Here is an 18,839-nt window from a genome sequence, read left to right on the forward strand (position 1 = left end):
TGGTGTTAACACTCTTTATCTTTAGTTTCATACTGTTCCAGACATGATCTAATTAGATTTTGAGATCTTATTATCCAAGACCTTTATACCTTGCAGTTTGGCGTCCCAAACTACATGGTCTGGTACCTTAGATGTGTGGTTGCGCAACCTTATTTCTCTGTCTGAACTGGTTTCTCTTATGAACTCGGATTTGTACGATTCTGAGCACCTTTCATTACTTTCCGAGGTTCCTTATTATTTGGAACTTATTTGTCTATCTCTAATAGACATTGTAGCAACTTGATTGTGTCTCTTAGACATCAAATTCGTGGTGCTTAAGCTGGTATGACATAGTCATTTTTTCTTTTCGGGTCAGTGTGTCTGGCATATATTTCTGCTAGCTTTTATATCTTTTGATCATATTCTTTTAGAACGTCTAGATCATAATCTTTGGTCTGAGGATCTTGCCAAGACAACTATGGTTGATACCATTATATTTCTCTTTTACTCTTTACTCTTTATCAGCCTGATAACTTTCTCCTTTCAAAGTTGGATAATCAGATTACTATCTTTTGTAATCTGTGTTCTTGGCCACTTGATTAAATCATCCATGTTTGGCACAAGATACATTATAGTTTCGTGGAGGAAGTCTTATTTATCTAATATATATTCCCAATCCTCATCTGAGGTTCCATCTTAAATGGCACACATATATGTGGTGGAATATTCGTATTTTCTTAAGATGGTTTGTGTATATGTCTGGTTTATGACCCTTAATCATTCAGAGGTGGGAATGTCTATGCTTACATGTATGGCCTGATGTAAATCAATATTTATATACATAATGTCCTTAAGCTTTAGGCTGGACGTGGGTGATGTACCATTAGTGAGAGCTTTAAAGCTTTCCAGCCGTGTATATTATGGTTGTAAACCATGGAATCCGAATTTATGATATGATCATGGACTGTGGGTTTTAGTCCTCTCTCCCCCTCATGAACATACTCATAATTTCGTAGTGCTTAGGACAGTGGAGCCTTAATTATTTTAGTGATTTTCCCTTTTGTGTACTTATAACACATTGTGAGATTTTATGGGATCACTTTTGTGCCTTAATTAATTTTTCATCATGTTTTGGATCAAGATGGCTAATCTGGTCATGCCATAAGTGTTTATTTCGTGGTGAACCATACTGGTTATCATGGCTTTATGCCTCTTTCATACTGATCCTTAGCATAGAATAAATCAGTAGAAAATATGGGTATAGGCATTCATAATGCTTTTAGGCGATTTTTCAAAAATGTGAAAGGAATCGTATTTTCTTTGCTCACTGGTTCAATGTAGAAAACATTGAAATATTTTTTTTCTTTATAACTCAATGGGTCTGAATAATGTCGTGTCTTTTGCCATTGTCAGTACCAATTAATTGATTTCAAGTGATTGTAGGAAGGTAAAGTTGAACCTATACAATCAAGATGAAGTTAAATCTATGCGAGAAATTAATCTATCAGTGAACTGACTCATTAGTCTACACCCAACAATTGATTTTATGTGATTGCAGGAAGGTAAAGTTAAACCTATACAATCAAGGTAAAATTAAACCATGCATGAAATCAACTATCAGTGGACTGATTATCCTTTTATTAAGTTTTTATTTGTTATTTAATCAAGAATCATCAAGCAAGACCAAACAAGATAATATATAAAAACAAAATCGTTTTTATTATTTCAATAACATAAATGAATAACAAATAAATCAAATCAGATATGAAAACATAAAATCAGAATGTCGGAAAATTATTCAATGTATAATCCGACCTCATGGTCCATGAGTGTCCACTCGGAATCCTCCTCAGATCTCTTCTTATCAAATGTGGCTTTATTAGCTTCAGGGATTTTCATCTCACTGTCTAGTACTTCATAATATATCTCCATGATGTCATTAAACCGTCTGATGTTATCCATCCTTTTCTGCTTCTTTTGCTCAATGTCTAATAAATATGAGAACATGTCATAATAGGTGGTGAAACCTTTGGCCTGATGTGATAACAACACTTCCTCTGAATGGAATGTGTCACGAGTTTTGTTTAACAAATCCTCGTTTGTTACCAATTCACCACATAGTCTAAGACTATAGGTGATTCTCATAAGATCAGAGTGATAATTGTCCACGGATTCATAATCCTGGAACCTTAGAGCTTCCCATTTTTTCTTGGATTCGTGCAACAATGGCTCACAGAATCTAGAATTCAAAAATGACCAGAGATTATGAGGATCATTAACATATCCAAACTCGTCTCTTAGGTCCTCACAGAGATGGTGTCGCATAATCATTATGGCTCTGTGTCTTTCACACGCAAGGGTGTCATTGCCATACTTGATGCACTTCCCAAGTCCTCTAGACTTCAAGACGGCTGAAGTGTTTATAGCCCAATCAAGATAATTATCTCCAGAGAGATCAAGGGCTTTGTAATCTGAGGGTATGAAACTCGACATCTGAAATCATTATTCAAAACAGGTCTTAATCAAGTAATCTTTTTGAAATTTTTCATGCTTCATATCAATGCCACACACGGACCAAAAGAAAAAAATTTCTAAATGATGCATTTTCTTAAAACCATACGGTTTAAGGTGTGGATCAATGTATTTTTCAGATTTAAGGTCCTCTTATTTCAAACACAAGGTTTCAAGGCCTTTAGGGATTCTATCTTAGATGATCAGGAAAATGTTCCATATTTTCTTCATCCCATTGGATCGGATCATTTAGTATAATGATTTTTTTTTCAGTTCAGATCAGATTTCTTGAAAACTATGAATGATCTATATCCCTAACAGTCGAGATTTCATGTTCAGTATGCAATATTAGTATGCAAACAATATGCAATCAAGCAAACCAATTCAATCATGAAATCAGGTTAGGGTTTTCGAAAAATATACCATATATTATTATTATTATTATTTTTTTTTTCGAAAAATAATCAAATCAGAAATTATTGTGACTTAAAAAAAAAATCAGGAAGATTTGATTTATTCAAGCAATTTATTATATACTTTTCGATTTAAAAATAAATATATTTTCTCAGATATATCTCTGATATTTCGATTTTAAATATTAAAAAAATATTTTTTTTTCAATCCTAATCAAGTTATAGTCGTTATCAATCATCAGGAAAACAAATTTCTCAGACAAGAACTGGAGGTAAAACCTCGGATTAATTTATGAAACCATGATCAGATTTTCAAAAAAAATTATGTAACATGCAGTCCTTAACAGTTCTAGTTGATTCAGATCAGATAAGAACATTAAACAGGACAATAATGATAAGTTTAAGCAAGTAACAGTCGGTTTCTTTCAACATATAGCAGTCAGATTTTTAAAAAATTGTTTAACTTTCAATCCTAAACAGTTCTAATGTGAAACTATCATCAGGAAAAGTTTTAAACAATTTTAAAATCAGTTTCAGATTAAGAACATGTTCAAAACAAGTTCAGGTTCGAGATTTTAAAGAGTTTATGGTTTCTGGTTTTATTTTATTTGCAGAGACATGTTGCTAAATATAGCTACATGGCTGCGGATGGGGGTATTTAATACTTTTATGGGTTTTAGATGAGTTTTCGATGATACCTGAAAACTTTTGATGGGTTGATCGGTCTATCAGTTAGAGATCTTCCTGGTTAGCTGATGGACTGCTCGGAATTATTGTTTTTGTTGCTGCTTGTTGGAATAGGAGACTGGTATATGGTTGAGAGAGATTTTGGTTTCTGGAACAAATTTTCCGCCTGTATTGTAGCTGAGCGTGAGGGCGCGTCCGAACTCCGATTGATGCGGGGTTAGCGGCGTTGGCTTCGTCTCGTCAAGAGCTTTAATTTGGTATCTGGCTCGTCGTCTGGATCCACCGGAGTTTAGGGATAGAGCTGTTTGAAGTTCGTCGGGAATTAGGGTTTTTACTGCTCGGATTTATTTCTGGTTTTTAGGGTTAGGGTTTATGAGAGCAACGTCGTGCTGATAACGTGTTGTAAATGAAGTGTTGGGGAAATACTTCTGTTATTATTACTGTCGACCAGAAGGTCCATATATATACAAGGTATTAGACCGTCATAAAGTCATGTTTATCCTAACAAGATAAGGATAAGGATAAACACTATGTTACAGATATACATGGAATATATACTAGATAAACACATAGTCTCTGGTTGTCTTTATCATGTTCCGGATTGGGCCTGCAGTACGGGCTGGTCCATAGTCGATCATCGGTTTATAACAAAGTTAACTAAAGCCCTTGAGTATCATTACTTTGCTGGTGATTGATATAGTTGACATTACTTTATTTTCGCTGAAATCATTTAAAGGTGTGTAACTGTGAAAACAGAAGACAAGAGAGGTGGGTCGATGGATTAAGAATCCCATGTAATTTGTCTGATTACTTTTGACCACTTCATCTTTACAAAATTCTAACTACTTCCGCATCCTATTGTATTCTTTGCTCCTACTTTATCTTTTCTTTTGTCTCCATAGTCCATATACAATATATACGATTTTAGAATTTTTCTCCATCTAAAATGTCTATTTCAATAAAATGAATACTTGATTTAATATAAAAAGAATTTACACTTTAAGTCACATTTCATCTTTTTCGGTTATTCAATCTAAAATTTGAATTGATTTGATTTTTAATGAGGTTTTAGATGATTTTAATGAATTGTAGAGAATAAAATGATTTTTGTTAAACCATTATAGAATATCACCTAAAACTATGAGATTTGAGTTTTATTTTTTTTAACTAAGAAATTCCACCTAAACACTCTAAAATCTCTTAAAAACTTTAAAATTCCACAACTTAAAATATTTTCAATAACAGTGGATTTCAGAATAAAATGTCAAGTTCAATAACACTGGATTTTAAATGAGTTTTATAAATTCATGTTAGAATATATTACTAATTTTTATTGTAGGCAAAAAAAATAATTTTATTATATAATTATTTTTTAAATTGCTAATTAACATAATTACGACACATGATAATTATAAAATTAAAATACAAATAAATTTTTTATCTTTTCTTAAAAACTAAAAAGATTATTTTTACAAATATACAATAAATTTGGGCTTAACATTATTTTTTCATAAAAAAAGTTATTATGATTGGGCCATAAAAGATACTACAAGTAGCAACAGTTGACTCCCTCCATCTAAAACCCTACGCAAAAGCCTCCTCCTCTGAGTTCCTTCTCCTGCCATTGAAGCTTGCTTCCGATTCGTAACCAAGGCCGCCGTATTCTCGTATCACTCAATTTATACCGATCCGATCTATAACCCCTACACACTCGCAATCTCCGTTCTACCTTCTTCCTCATCTGACGATTCAGCTCCGGTGATGGATTCGTCAACGGTAATAATGAATCTGATATAATTGGAGCTCCGACTCGAATCATCCAGGCGAAACCTGGTGAGATGTCTCGAAGCTCCGAAAGGACAGGGGTCATCGCCGTCAAGTGTAGGATGACTGCTCTCTAGGGTTCCCGTTTCTAACCTTTGGGTCGATGACAACATCGTCTCTCAGGGGAAAACTGTTGAGAACGAAGGGATCTTTGCGCCTCATGTAACTTCAACATTGTCTCCTATAGTGTTTTTGTGTTTATAATAAGTATGAGAATCTCATTAAAATGAAACTGATTGTACATGTACAAGGGTAGAGTTTTCAAGCAGCCCAAAAAAAAAATTAAAATCAGCAAATACAAAATCAAATAACAGAGAAACTAAGGAATACATCGATCATCCAATGATGCATATGGTTACGGAAGCATCTGTGATGTTTCCTCACGTGAATGACGTTACGGACTAGCCATGCAGCCTTCCATTCCACTCAGCCCATAGTTTTTAAATAGTAGCTTGTACAGCTAGAAGTCTTAGAGTGGCTGGGAAAGCATATCATCATTTGTGTCTAACCATGCAAATAGCGAAGTCCAAGTGTGGAATAGATGGTCTATGGACTCGTCGTAGCTAGGTGTTACAAATGCAGCATGATTTGGGGATTTGAAGGCCCCAACAGGCAATGGGAGCCTATCAAGATTAGTGACCCAAAGCATGAAGGTGTGACTCGTATGTGCCCTTTAAACCAGATTAATTTCTCCCAGTCAAAAGTATGACCCCGGTTTATAAGAGCCTTCCAAGTTAAGGCAGTGGAGTAGTTACTTAGAGCACCATTAACGCTTGGGGTGCTTAATTTTTTTTTTTTTTTAAGTTTTTTGTCTGATTTTAAAAAATAATAATTTAAAAACGAATCAATCGCGGACCGCCATGTATCAATGGGGTCCGTGAAACAGTGCAAGCACTGAAAAAAACACACCGCTTGATCTGGCGTCTTTGGCGTCGCTGCTCCCTCTTTTGCTATGGAGCCCACCCCTTAGCACTTGTCTAAGCGTTGCCGTTAATGCTGCCCTTAATTCATGATCCCCCACAAACCCAAGTGTACTTATCTGATGATGATGATAGCGATGGGAGATGGAGGGAGCAGATAATTACTTGAACCTGTTCTGCAGCATGAATTCTTTTGCCGGTCTTAGGTTTCAACCCAAGGATGTGCAACAAGACGCAACAGACGCTTGTGAGATCCTTGGACCAACCAATTTTATCAAAGGACCCGACCACTGATCAAACCAAAAGCTGCCCTTGTTTCCCTCCTCTATATGTCAACGAATGAAGAGCTCAGCTAAGGATCGAAGTTTGAGGAAAGATTTCCAGATCTAAGAGGATTGCTTCTTCTCATCAATAAGCCACGGTGAATAATCTTTCATCCGGTGTAACGATGATGATGAAACTGGCAGTTATTATTATAAAATCAATAAATGAAATGAAATAACCAGAAAATATCAGACCAATACTTTAATACAAAAGTGGGACTTTAAAATTCATGTTATTGTGGGTCGATCAGATACAATCGATTTTTGTTCATAGGTTTTGTTATAAAGATGTGTTACAATATTACGTACTATGAAAATGTTATTTTGAACATGTAGACATAACTATAAACGCAAAACTACATTTTGCGCATGGCTCCATATAATTTAAACTTCCATAATGTTTATAACTTTATCATTAGTCCTTCTTCAGAAAAAAAAACTTTTCATTAGTCAATAGTCACCCAAATTTTTTGTAGACAATTATTTTACTGTAGACGGAATTTAAAAAAAAAAGTATTCAAAAAAGGTCTACAAATCTAAAAAAGTGGATCCAAATTTAGTTGGTAGCGCATGACGACTACTCATCAAATGATGTTAATTCCTTTTAAAAAAATAGATTTATTTGTTTCTACGCACAGATCTAGAAACAGCACTTCAACCAGAACTACAAATCTTATTGGTGACAACGATATCTGATCTAAGAATAGAGGTTCCCATCGAATGCAAGGAAAGATTAAGAAGAGAGGCGGTTGTTGCAGAGGTGTCTTCAATAGTGATGAAGCAGACGATGATGCAGAAAAAGAAAATGATGAATAATAATTTAATTTCATCTATGATTCCAAAAGTAACCACATCCATTCTAATAATGAAAATATTGTTTTTTTAATTTTGTAATGTTTTTAAATCTAATAGAAAGTTTCCTTTTATAAGTTTCATTGATCTTGCAGGATTTTGATGACTCTCGGTGAAACCTTCTAGACTGTTTAGAAGGTCACGACTTTTTGGAATTCATCTTAACTCTCGAATTCATTAACTTTAGATGGGGCTAACGTGTAATTCTCTATCTAAAAATTTATAACCGTTAAAACATAAAACAAAATCCCAAAACATGTGAAAACATTATCAACGTTGAAAGACAATATAGGAGTCGAGCAACAATTTGTTTTTTTTGGAGCAACAAATTTAGGTTCAAAGCGTCCAACACAAGCAAAGTAAACATGCAATACTAAAATATTGAACATTAACATCAACATAAAATATAAATAATGAGAAAACAATAAGAGTAGTAAATTTAATTAGAGAAACTAAAAAAATCTTTATATGTTTATATTAACTCTAACAAAAAGTTCCTCTAAATAAAAATCTTATTCTCCACTATTTTTTAAGCCCTCACAAAAATGAAGATACAATAGTATTAGAAAATTTGATCTCATTTTCTTCTGATCGAATCAGATTGATTTATATATTTTATAGTGTTATAAAACTTAAAACACTATAAAAGCTTATAATTAGGGATTAAAACATCAACAATACTATAAATTCGATCATTTTTAGTTATATAATTGAAATTTGTGGTAGACAACATAATCATACTCATAGCCAACTTAACATAAAATAAAATTTACACAAAATTATATTTTTATAAAAATGGATCCATCAAATCCCGCGCGTAGCGCGGACCTCCCCTAGTAATAGATAAAGTTAACCTAACAACACATACAAATGGAACTTAGTTCATTGATTTTAAATGAGTTTTAAATCATATGTGGACACCCTCAACGTCTTATAGACTCAACTTTTATATAACCTCAACTTTTACAAACATACATATATATACTTATGCGCTTGTACATTTATATTTTGTAAAAAAAGACAGAAATTGTATAATCATCTTGTTTCGATGTCCAAAAACTCGGGTTATACACATGTACATTAAGTGCATATGATATACACAGTTAAAATGTCTACATGTACATCAAAGTATATAGTCTATTTAATTAGAAGTTCGTTAGGTGAACAGACAAAGCGATTATATGATACATTGTTTTATAATATGGGCAGGCGGGGGTGTGAATTATAAAATGATCTTGAAGCTAAAGTATTAATGTATTTAACCTTGGTTGTTCATATGTCTCATGGTTTTTTGTGGTTGGAGGGAGGAATGCATGATAGTTTGATGGTTTGTCTGATTTTTGTTATACGTTGTTAAGTAATTGGTAGATATATTAAATTTAGGATTATGGATGCCTGGACAATAATAGCAACTATTGCTTCAGTTGTACAAATTAAATAGTGTTTCAATGGTAATAACTAAGGAACAGATACTATGTTTTTTTTTTTCTCCTCCGGATGAAATAATCTAATTTTAATTGTTTCGTTGGAATGAATTGTTTAATGATCTATGTATCTATCAATATTATGTGTGTACTGTTTAGTGTTCTGTTCAGGAAAATTGCTATTATATTTATCCGTGTATGTAATATACCAGTTGCTTTGTCTCATTTTAAATATTAGGTTAGTACATAGATCACAAAGAACCGTGGATAGGGTCGGAGGACAGGCGGCGGTATATAATTTAGTTGTGATATAGTTATATATAAAGATTAAATAACACATATTCTTCATATAACAGATAAGAATCACAAAATAAATATTACTTTTTAAATTTAACATTAAGTTGTTATATATAATAAAGATATTGTATATTAATGAAGTTTATTGTATATTTTCATTGAAAACCTTTTTGTTTTATTTATTAGATTTTATTATTTATTTTAGATAAATTTCTTTATATATATAACATGTTAAACTATTTTTTTACTATAACTTTAGATTAACAATATTTATTCAACAAAATTAGTTATCATGCAAAAAAACTAACCTTGAAAATATGAAAGCTAAATATATTCTTACAACCAATTTGTTTATAACATAAAATGGCAAATAATATTTTATATTTCTTTAAATTAATTTTATGTAAACTTAATTATTTAGAGTTAAAGAATATATATATATATATATATATATATATATATTATTTTTTAACCATATATATCTTATTATATAATGTTGATAGAGAGCCGCTAACATTTGCAGACTTAATTATCTATGTTGGTTACAATATCCCTCCTTTTCTTCAACTATAACAACTAACGGCTTTGAGTGTCAAAGATCATTATATTTTTGGTAATTACATAGTTTTGTAAAAGGCTATAATTCAATTTTAAGAAAATGTATGAATATGTTTGCTAAAATGTTGACCGATGGCGCCTAGTCTTTACAGATAATAGATTTAGAATTTCGTTTGATGGGGGTACCATCAATCCTTCACTGCCAAAAAAAGAATTACAAATATTTATTTGTATGAATAATTAGAGAATGTAGTATTAATTAGCAAAAAGTCAATAGCAAGCAAAGGACCTGAGAGAAAATCATGAGAAAAAATGAAGATGGATGACAAAGGAGATGCCAAAAAATATAAAGGGGAATTTCAGTTTTTGATCACTCTTTTATCTCATTCCAACCATGCCGAAGATCATTAAAATTCACTCACAATAAACATATGTCACAGTAACAACTAAGCACATATTAGTGAACTCACCAACTCAACACTGAGATCTCCATGGATATACAAAGTGCAGCATAATCTTCTTCTTCTTCCTAATCGACGTCCACCTCACGACGTCTCTAGGTCTGTAAACACGTTCGAGACAACTTAATGGTATCGTTGAACTCTGAGAGCAACTCTTATTGCTTTAATAACTTGAGATTTCTGGAGGATAGTGTGACAGCGACTTTGGTCTGGTTGATAGTTTGTTTTTTTTATTTGTTCCAGCATTGTTATATAAGCCGCTCCTCAGAACCAGTAAAAACAATGCAATAACTTTCAGATGTTTAACATTCATATAGTGTCAGCTAACTGAGCACAAAGCTATGTTTTGTTTTGCTCTTGGTCTTCTACTTAGAATGAAAAGAGAAAAATGTAAATGTATGTCTGAATTATAAAGTCCATGGCATAGGTCAGTACCTTTTCGTGATTTTTTTAAGGATAAACTACATGATGTTGTTTACGTTGATCCTCTGAAAAAATTTCCGCTTCATCTCATCCTTCTCACAAAATTTGTGCTGCTTCGTTGACTTCCTAAACTTGCTCACATACTTACTGCCTTTATTTTCTCATACTTACTGGCATTCTTGTAGATTGCAGTAAACTATTGCTTCGTTGTTCTTGGATTGTGATCCCTCCCATCCTTACTGCCTTTATTTTCTCATCCTTCTGCTTCTACTTATGTGTGACCCACCGCTGCACCTCTCTCTTGGTCATTTTGCCTCATGTCCAAGCTCAACAACTTCCTATGTCCGTCTTCCTATATTGCATTTGCAAGTACACTTTTTTTCAACTCTCTGTTATTGACTATGCGTTGCGACTGCCTGAATCAATGAGAATTTTAACAGATTTAAAAACGTATATGAGTCTTGAGTTATGAAAAATACAAAGATGATGAGAACAGAATAGCTAAGTCGAGGATGACTGATTGTATAATTTTGAAAACAAACTTGAAATTACCTGAAATTAAGAAATGAAATACATATAGTTCATATAACTCGATGGTCTATTTGGCTGGTAGGATTTCCACACTATGAATTTGACTAATGGAATTCTGAGAATTGCTCTGAAATATAATAAAAGCCGAATCCTCTAATTACTTTATCTATCTGAATCTGATTCATGGAAGTGGAGACTTCACAAACCCTAAAACAATCAATTCGTGTCTCTAGCCCTCTCTTGTAAATAGAGAATAGTCGCTGTTTGAATAAAAAAAAACAAATCTGGAAATATATGAACTTTAAGAATATGTAAAACCATAGGTTTAGATCTCTTACCAGTTCGCCGAAGAAAGCTCCAGTGATGATGAAGGAGACGTAGACGGAGTAACGGAGGCAAAAGGTAAGGATGAAACCGCTGAGGACCGCCTGTAGCTTCATCATGGATGCCCCTGGGAAAAAAGAAAGAGACTTTTAGGTTCGTGTAGATCGAAGATTGTTTCAGGATAATGAAAAAAAAACGCATAAGAAGAGCTGTTCATATTCTTTGGTTCTTTGTATCGATTTATCAAATTTGAGGAAGTAGAGAAGAAGTCTATAATAGCAATATTACGTTTTCAATTTTGTTTCAAAGATTTCAACTTCTTCTACTTAATATACAACGCCAATAGAACAAAGCCCATTATGCCATCAGACTTAATAAAACGGTGTGTTTAGTATATAGGGAGACATGTCACGACGTGGTGAACTAAATTTGTGACATGGATGCTGATGTGTCTCTCTAAGGAGAGAGCAAACTCTTTTTTATATAATAAGACTAGGGTCGGTCTGCCACTTTATTTGTGTGTAAATATTGTGATTACTCTCTCCTCACCCTATTTGATGACATGGCGAGCTGAAATGAGAGAAAACACTACTTGAAATATTGTTAGGGGCCCTAGGGAAAAAAATTGTTTTTTTTACCCTTTTAAATTTATATGTAGATAATGTTTAAAATATTTTTAAAATTTAATCAGTAATATTTTACATATTTGTAATGAAAATAAAACTATATACATATCAAATAATTTTGGGCCCTTTTTAATTTTATTTATTATATTTTTATATATATAAATATATAGATTTATAAAAAAATTGGATCCCTTAATTATTATTATACGGGGGGACACGGGCTTGGGCCCGGGGCGGTCGCACCGCTTGTCCCCCCTCGTGAGCCGGCCATGGTCCTCCCTGATGCTCTTATTTCTCTTTTATTACTTGTTTGATTTATGTTGTGAGAAATATGTAACGTAAAGGGTAGAGTTCTTTCTTGATAACGTAGCGTTAGTGGGAAAATCAACATAACTCTCATTTAACGTAAAAGGAATCATTGTTATCTTGTAGAGTAATTTTTATACGCAGCGCTCTGTAAATTTGGTAATTGTTTTTGTTTCAATATTGAGTAACGTGATATGCATAGTCTGTTCTAATGAGTATTTTTAAAATTAATCATCGTTCATGAAGATATAAGCAGTCCGTTGTGTTTCGATTCTGTGTATTAAAAAAACATACTAATTAACATTCAATAAATGAATAAATGCTAGACGACTCACCATTCGTAATGGACCATATATTTGGGTATGACGCATGTATCTTTCTATATATCTTTTTTTACAGAAAGCCCATGAAATAACATACAGGACGAAGCCATAAATGAACAAAGGCCACAGACGTAGCCCATAAATAAATACGGAGGATAAAGCTCAACATCAAACATTTTCAATGATACGCCGCGTTTTGGACGAACGAGGACACGTGTCAGTGTCGTAGAGAGCGACTTTCTGACATGGTACAACATGAGAGAATTAAACATTTTTATATATATATAGATAGTGTACACATGTGAAGATGTACATATGTACACATATAATATTTGTACACTTGTAAATCTGTACAAATTTGTATTTTGATTATCATGACTCTCGAGTTATTTTCTTAGAGTGAAATAATATATTACAATTTTTAAGTAGTTACATTTGTGATCTTTATTAGAACCGGTAGTTGCCACAAAATCTCAAATTAAAAAAAAAAAAATTCAAATTTCTGAAAAATATCTCAAATTCTTAAACTATCTCGTACTAGTTACAAAATGTGATATCTTGCATACTGTTTAGTTTTGATTTTTTGTTTTTTTTGATAGTTGTATGAAGTTGTTTGTATATTAGCTGGTTCACGTAAAATAGACTAAGAAATTAAATGTGGCCCAGCGGTAATAGCAGATTATCTATAGCATCCCAAGTTTGAATCGCCAAACTCCCTTTTTTGTCAAATTTTTGTGTGTTCTTTTTTCATTAATGGCAAAATCGTAATTAACTCATCTTCTACCTACGAACGTTTAGGGTTTCTGTAAAGTTTGGACGGCTGTCAACCATGGTTTCTGTAAAGTTTGGACGGCCGTCAACCATGGTTTCTTCCTAAACCTAATTTTGTGTGTTTACATGTTGTTTTGACTGCAAAAAAATACATTTGCAAATAATCGATTTCAAACTAAAAAGCGATATTTTGTTGAATCCATTTTTTTCCAAATTTGCCAAAATCACCACGGCGGCTCACTGCTACATCTTCCACCGTCGCATTATCAGCTTCGACCCCACTGTAGCGGTTCCCCTTGTGTCGAGACCAAAGCTCCTCTTGCGTCGAGAACGGTTGTGTCTTTTGCATCGGTTTCATCCTTACTGTCGCGTCTCCCATCATTTCAATTATGTCGGTAACTAAAAAGTTATCTGATAAAGAAAGTGACAACATATTAAAGTTTGTAGGACCAACTAAGTTTTGGGTTTTAGTCACATAAACTGTCCGAGTAGCAAGAAATGACTTAGAATGTAATAAAAAGATGAGAAGTGTCCTAGAGTGAAAATAACTCTTTCCATAATGTTCATTTTTATTTTTATTTAAAAAATTTATAAAACAATTTATCGATATAAAAGTTTGAAAACACAAACATTAAATATATAAAATTAAGTGAATTTAAAATGTTAAAGTTCAAACTTTACACAAATTTAATAGAATAACCAATAATCTATAAACATAGATATAAAACTGTATGTAATTTTAGGATATATAAAAGTTTACTATTTATACAAAATTTTATATTTTAAAATTTTAAAATATATTAAAATTTTAAATATTAACATATAAAGATAAATTATATTATTTCAAACACATACTATTATGAATGTAATTATAATAAATCGCTAACAAAAATTATAATAAGTCAAATAAACCATAAATTATTTATACTATGTATTTTTATAAGTTAACTTAGAGAAGGTGAAATATTTTATACAAATATCTATATATGATATCCAATATATCGAACAACCACTACAAGAAAATATACAATTTACTACGAAAGTTTACGTTCGTCGTAAACTAACAACAATTTAGCGAGCCGTTTACGTGGAAAAACAGATTCGTCGTAAAGTCAAAGTAAATTTACTAGAAGAAATATTCGTCTTAAATTTACAAGAAGAAATATTCTTCTTAAAACACATATAATTTTACGATGAATGAAAATATTCTTTGTAAAGCCATTGTAAAAAAGGAGTATTTTATGACGATAGATTTTACATTTTTGTTAACGACGAAGATTCAAATAAAAGTGAAGTGGTTGGTGAAAATGTGTTTTTAGTGAGCTACACCTAAATTATCTCCTCATAAAGTCGTTGTTATTTCAAAGTAAAAGACTTGTAAACAATTTTTGTTGCAAATTAGTTGTTAAATTCTTACCTACCAATGACGAATATTTTCTATAAATATAAAATTCTCGAGATTGAAAGACACACCAAAAAATAACATAAAAACGTGAAGCACAAAAAAAATAAAGTGATGGCAATATATACCAGTTACGGAATTGGATGTATACACATAAAGATTTCAACATAACAGTGACGAAGGAATTTTTCAAAGGGTGATATCACTCAAATTACTCTAAAAAGTTATTTGTACTCTCTCAAATAAGAGGCCGAGTTGTAGCACTTTGGGATCGAATTCACAGGGAGCTAGAGCACACATTAGATCTAAATAGTTATTGATTAAGTTAGGCTAATAGATTATAAAAAAATAAATAGCAGAAAGAGTGAACAAAGTAGTTGTTCACTAAATTGATGAGTTATTTGATGGAAGCATGGTTTGCTAGACTTAGGATTCCTATTCAGGCAATCGGGATTATAGAGATATATATGCTAAGGTTGGATATTCTAAAACTCAAACTAAGTAATAATATATCAACTTCCGTTTGTTTAGATTATCTATTGTCTAGATCTAAAACCTCACCTGTTGCTTGTTGGTCTTGAAAAAGTGTCAATCGTTCCCGATTAAGGATTATTGATCGATACACCTTTCAGATCGTCGATCGATACAACTAAGGAGTTGTCGATCGACGTTCCTTCTAGCAAGCTTTACTACCCGGGTTTGACTTGCTCACTAGGTTAAACTAAATCAGCTTCTGCTTGTTTCTAGCAATCCTAGCACAATATGAATTAGATTAGATAATGACCACTCTTTAGTAAACCGGGAATAACTTCTGATCTAACCGTTGGATTGACCTCAGACCGGTGGCGTTAGAAATCTAACTAAAATCACTATCGCGTGTCAAAAGATCAGCTCAATCGCACTGTGGAAAGGTCTCCATCCGTATCTAAACATCTGACGCGTCTGTGCAGCTCTGCACCTCAAAAGGCTCCAAAAACCCTAAAATAACCATATTTCTCCAAAACGTACCTGAACTTGAAAACGTACTAAAAAAACTACAAAACAACTATAATGTATCTAAAAACACCTATAATGGCTAAAAGTTGGTAAAGTCCATGTATATCAACTCCTCCAGACTTACTATTTTGCATGTCCTCAAGCAAAACAACGAGCTGTCTCTCTGAAAGAGGTTTGAAAACAGCAGTGACTCACACAATTTAAGAACTCACTATCATCACCTCTACAATGTTGCAAGCCACATCAAATCAATTCTAACTTCAGAGGTATTCTATATACCATATCCTAGCTTAGCAACCAAATCTATCTAACCAGCAACTTAGCTAATAGTGTCTGACTCGCCCCTCTACTGATCTCATTTAATACATATATAAAAGGTGTAAGCTTTACCTTGGAAGTATCGATCAAAAGACACATGAACTCTTACTCAAGCAAGTTTCTGAACATACATGTAGTCTTATCTGATCCCTTTCTTTCCTCTTTCTCTATTCTCTGAATCTCAATTCCAATGAACAATGATGATGATACAGTCCATCTTTATTCATCTTCATTTTGATTTTCTATTTTATTTTTCACTCTTTCTTTTTTCTTGACAAAGTGTAGGCGAATAATGGGGTCATAGGAGACACTCCTGCCCCTCGCTTCCAACGATGTGTGATCATTCCATTAGAGTAGAATAATGGGTTCGCAGGAAACACTCATACCCCTCTAAACCGCAGGTAATCATTTCAATCTTTTATTTATATAGATTCAGAAGAGAGAGAGAGAAGGAATCAGAAACACATAGACTTTTACTTTCCAGACTTGCAGGAGGAATCCGATCTAATGTATACCAAGCCCCAAGACAACAAGATAAGCTCAATTAGGTTGGAGATTAGCTTTGGTTCCTTTAAACATTCTCGGCAAGTGTGGATAATAGGCAGGTGATCCACTTTGGTATCTCTAATACACTTTGCAGTCAATAAATCTAAGAGTGGTGTTAGAGAGTGGTTAGATAATAAGTGAAATTGTAAAGTTCATTATCCCGTTTTTGACTCAATAAAAACTTTTTGAAAATATTTTATAAAACTCATAGATAAACTAAATATCAGTAAACCTCCCCCCAGACTTAAATTACACTGTCTCCAGTGTATATCTAGTCGAAGTTTGGTGAGAACATAAATCATAATTACATAATGTAACAAAGAAAACGATATACATGCTCGTTGATGTCAATATTGACCAACACAATAAAATGACAATTTATATTTTTTGGTGTCGTACTATCGATCGATATCGACCAAGTCTCATCGGTCGATTTTTAGAGCAATCGTCTCCTTGGATCTTACTTTTATATACTCAAAGTAAAACATAATATTAGTAGAACCTCCCCCAGACTTTAACAACATTGTCCCTAGTGTTATACAGTCTAAGATTGGTGGGGAAAAATAATTCATAAGTACTAAATTTAATAAGGAGAAACGTTATACCTGAGCGCTGATGGTGAGCGTCGATCGACACATTTAAGTGGCGTTCGACCGATACTCGTGATACTCTGTCGTACGACAATGGCCTATTATCGTCGATCGCTGCTGGTATATGAACTTCTTCCTTGGATTTTTTTTTTCGCGATGGACAATGACACTGCTATTAGACACAAAGTGTCCCACATCGGTAGTTGAAAGAGATCTTTAGTTATATATAAGATAGATGAGCCACTCCACTTATCACCAATTGGTTTTAGGTTGGAAGCTCATCTAGCTTAACATGGTATCAGAGCCCGATTCACCCAGTCCAACCCGATCCACATCGATATGGCCCAAAGTTGGCCAATCGATCCTTGTCCGAGCATTCCGAGATTGACGCTCAAAGAGCCATCATCTCGAGGGGTATTAGACACAAAGTGTCACACATCGGATGTTGGAGAAGATGATGTGGAAGGTTAAAAAGAGAAAAGAGGGTGTTGAATATGGGGAGGGTATTGAAACCATTGTACATGGTCTTACATGCTCGGTTTAAAATCATTCGTGAACCAGCTCGCATGTGGGAGATATCAGATCTTGCTATCATCATGCAGTCATGTATCATATTGCATAAATGATTGTTAAGGATGATCGAGATACATATGCTTAGAATTGGACCGATTATGATCAATCTGGGGCAAGTGGTTCGAGTACACCACAACCATTTTCTACTGAGGTGCTACCCGCATTTGCAAATCATGTGCGTACTAGATCTGAATTACGTGATTCAAATATACATCATGATTGCAATCAGATCTAGTTAAACACATATGGACAAAATTTGGAATGTTTCATGGTTAATTTTCTTTAAAAAATATGTATGTTCTTTAAGAGTTTTAATGTATTTTTAGTTTGTGTGCTTTTTATTGTGTGTGTTTAAAATTTCTTAATAATATGTGTTTGTATCGTGTGTATTTAAAGTTTCCTAAATTTAGTTGTTTTAATAATAATAAGTTTCGTATTTTTGAAAATAAAATTTGGTAAATATCTTACTTAAAAAATAAATATGTTCTTAATTTTGATTGTTTTATTAATACATATTTTGATATTATTTAAAAATTAAGCTAAGTATAATAATTCAAAATAAATATTATTAAAAGTTATGTTATTTTTAGTTTTTAAGTTAATTGTAAAAACAAAAATATGAATTAAGAGTTGTGGGGGTAGGGTGTTAAATTTTTAAAACAAACCATTGTAGAGGTGTAGATTGAAGTGGGTGTTGAATAAATGAGGTGAAAGAGAGAGAAGATGATGTGAAATATTAAAAAGAGAAAAAGAGGGTGTTGAATATGAGAAGAGTGTTGAAACCATTGTACATAGTCTAACAATTTTAAAATAACCAAGTAGTAATAGTCTTATGGTAATCACTTAAAGCTCAACATGTAT

General features: G+C 32.8%; 1 long non-coding RNA gene across 3 annotated transcripts; it reads right to left on the reverse strand.

Moving 5' to 3' along the window:
* Nucleotides 1-9,730: 9,730 nt before the first annotated feature.
* LOC125575328 lies at nucleotides 9,731-11,836 on the reverse strand. 3 transcript variants are annotated; one of them, XR_007317968.1, is made up of 3 exons: nucleotides 11,542-11,836; nucleotides 10,259-11,088; nucleotides 9,731-9,987 (listed from the first exon to the last, which is right to left on the reverse strand). It is a non-coding gene; the product is annotated as an uncharacterized LOC125575328 (long non-coding RNA). The 3 variants fall into 3 exon arrangements; XR_007317966.1 differs by lacking the exon at nucleotides 9,731-9,987 and having other exon boundaries at nucleotides 10,110-10,350; nucleotides 10,685-11,088; nucleotides 11,542-11,833; XR_007317967.1 differs by lacking the exon at nucleotides 9,731-9,987 and having other exon boundaries at nucleotides 10,110-10,512; nucleotides 10,685-11,088; nucleotides 11,542-11,833.
* Nucleotides 11,837-18,839: the final 7,003 nt, after the last annotated feature.

The sequence above is a fragment of the Brassica napus genome, chromosome C1 (assembly GCF_020379485.1).
Source record: "Brassica napus cultivar Da-Ae chromosome C1, Da-Ae, whole genome shotgun sequence".
In the NCBI taxonomy this organism is placed as follows: domain Eukaryota; kingdom Viridiplantae; phylum Streptophyta; class Magnoliopsida; order Brassicales; family Brassicaceae; genus Brassica; species Brassica napus.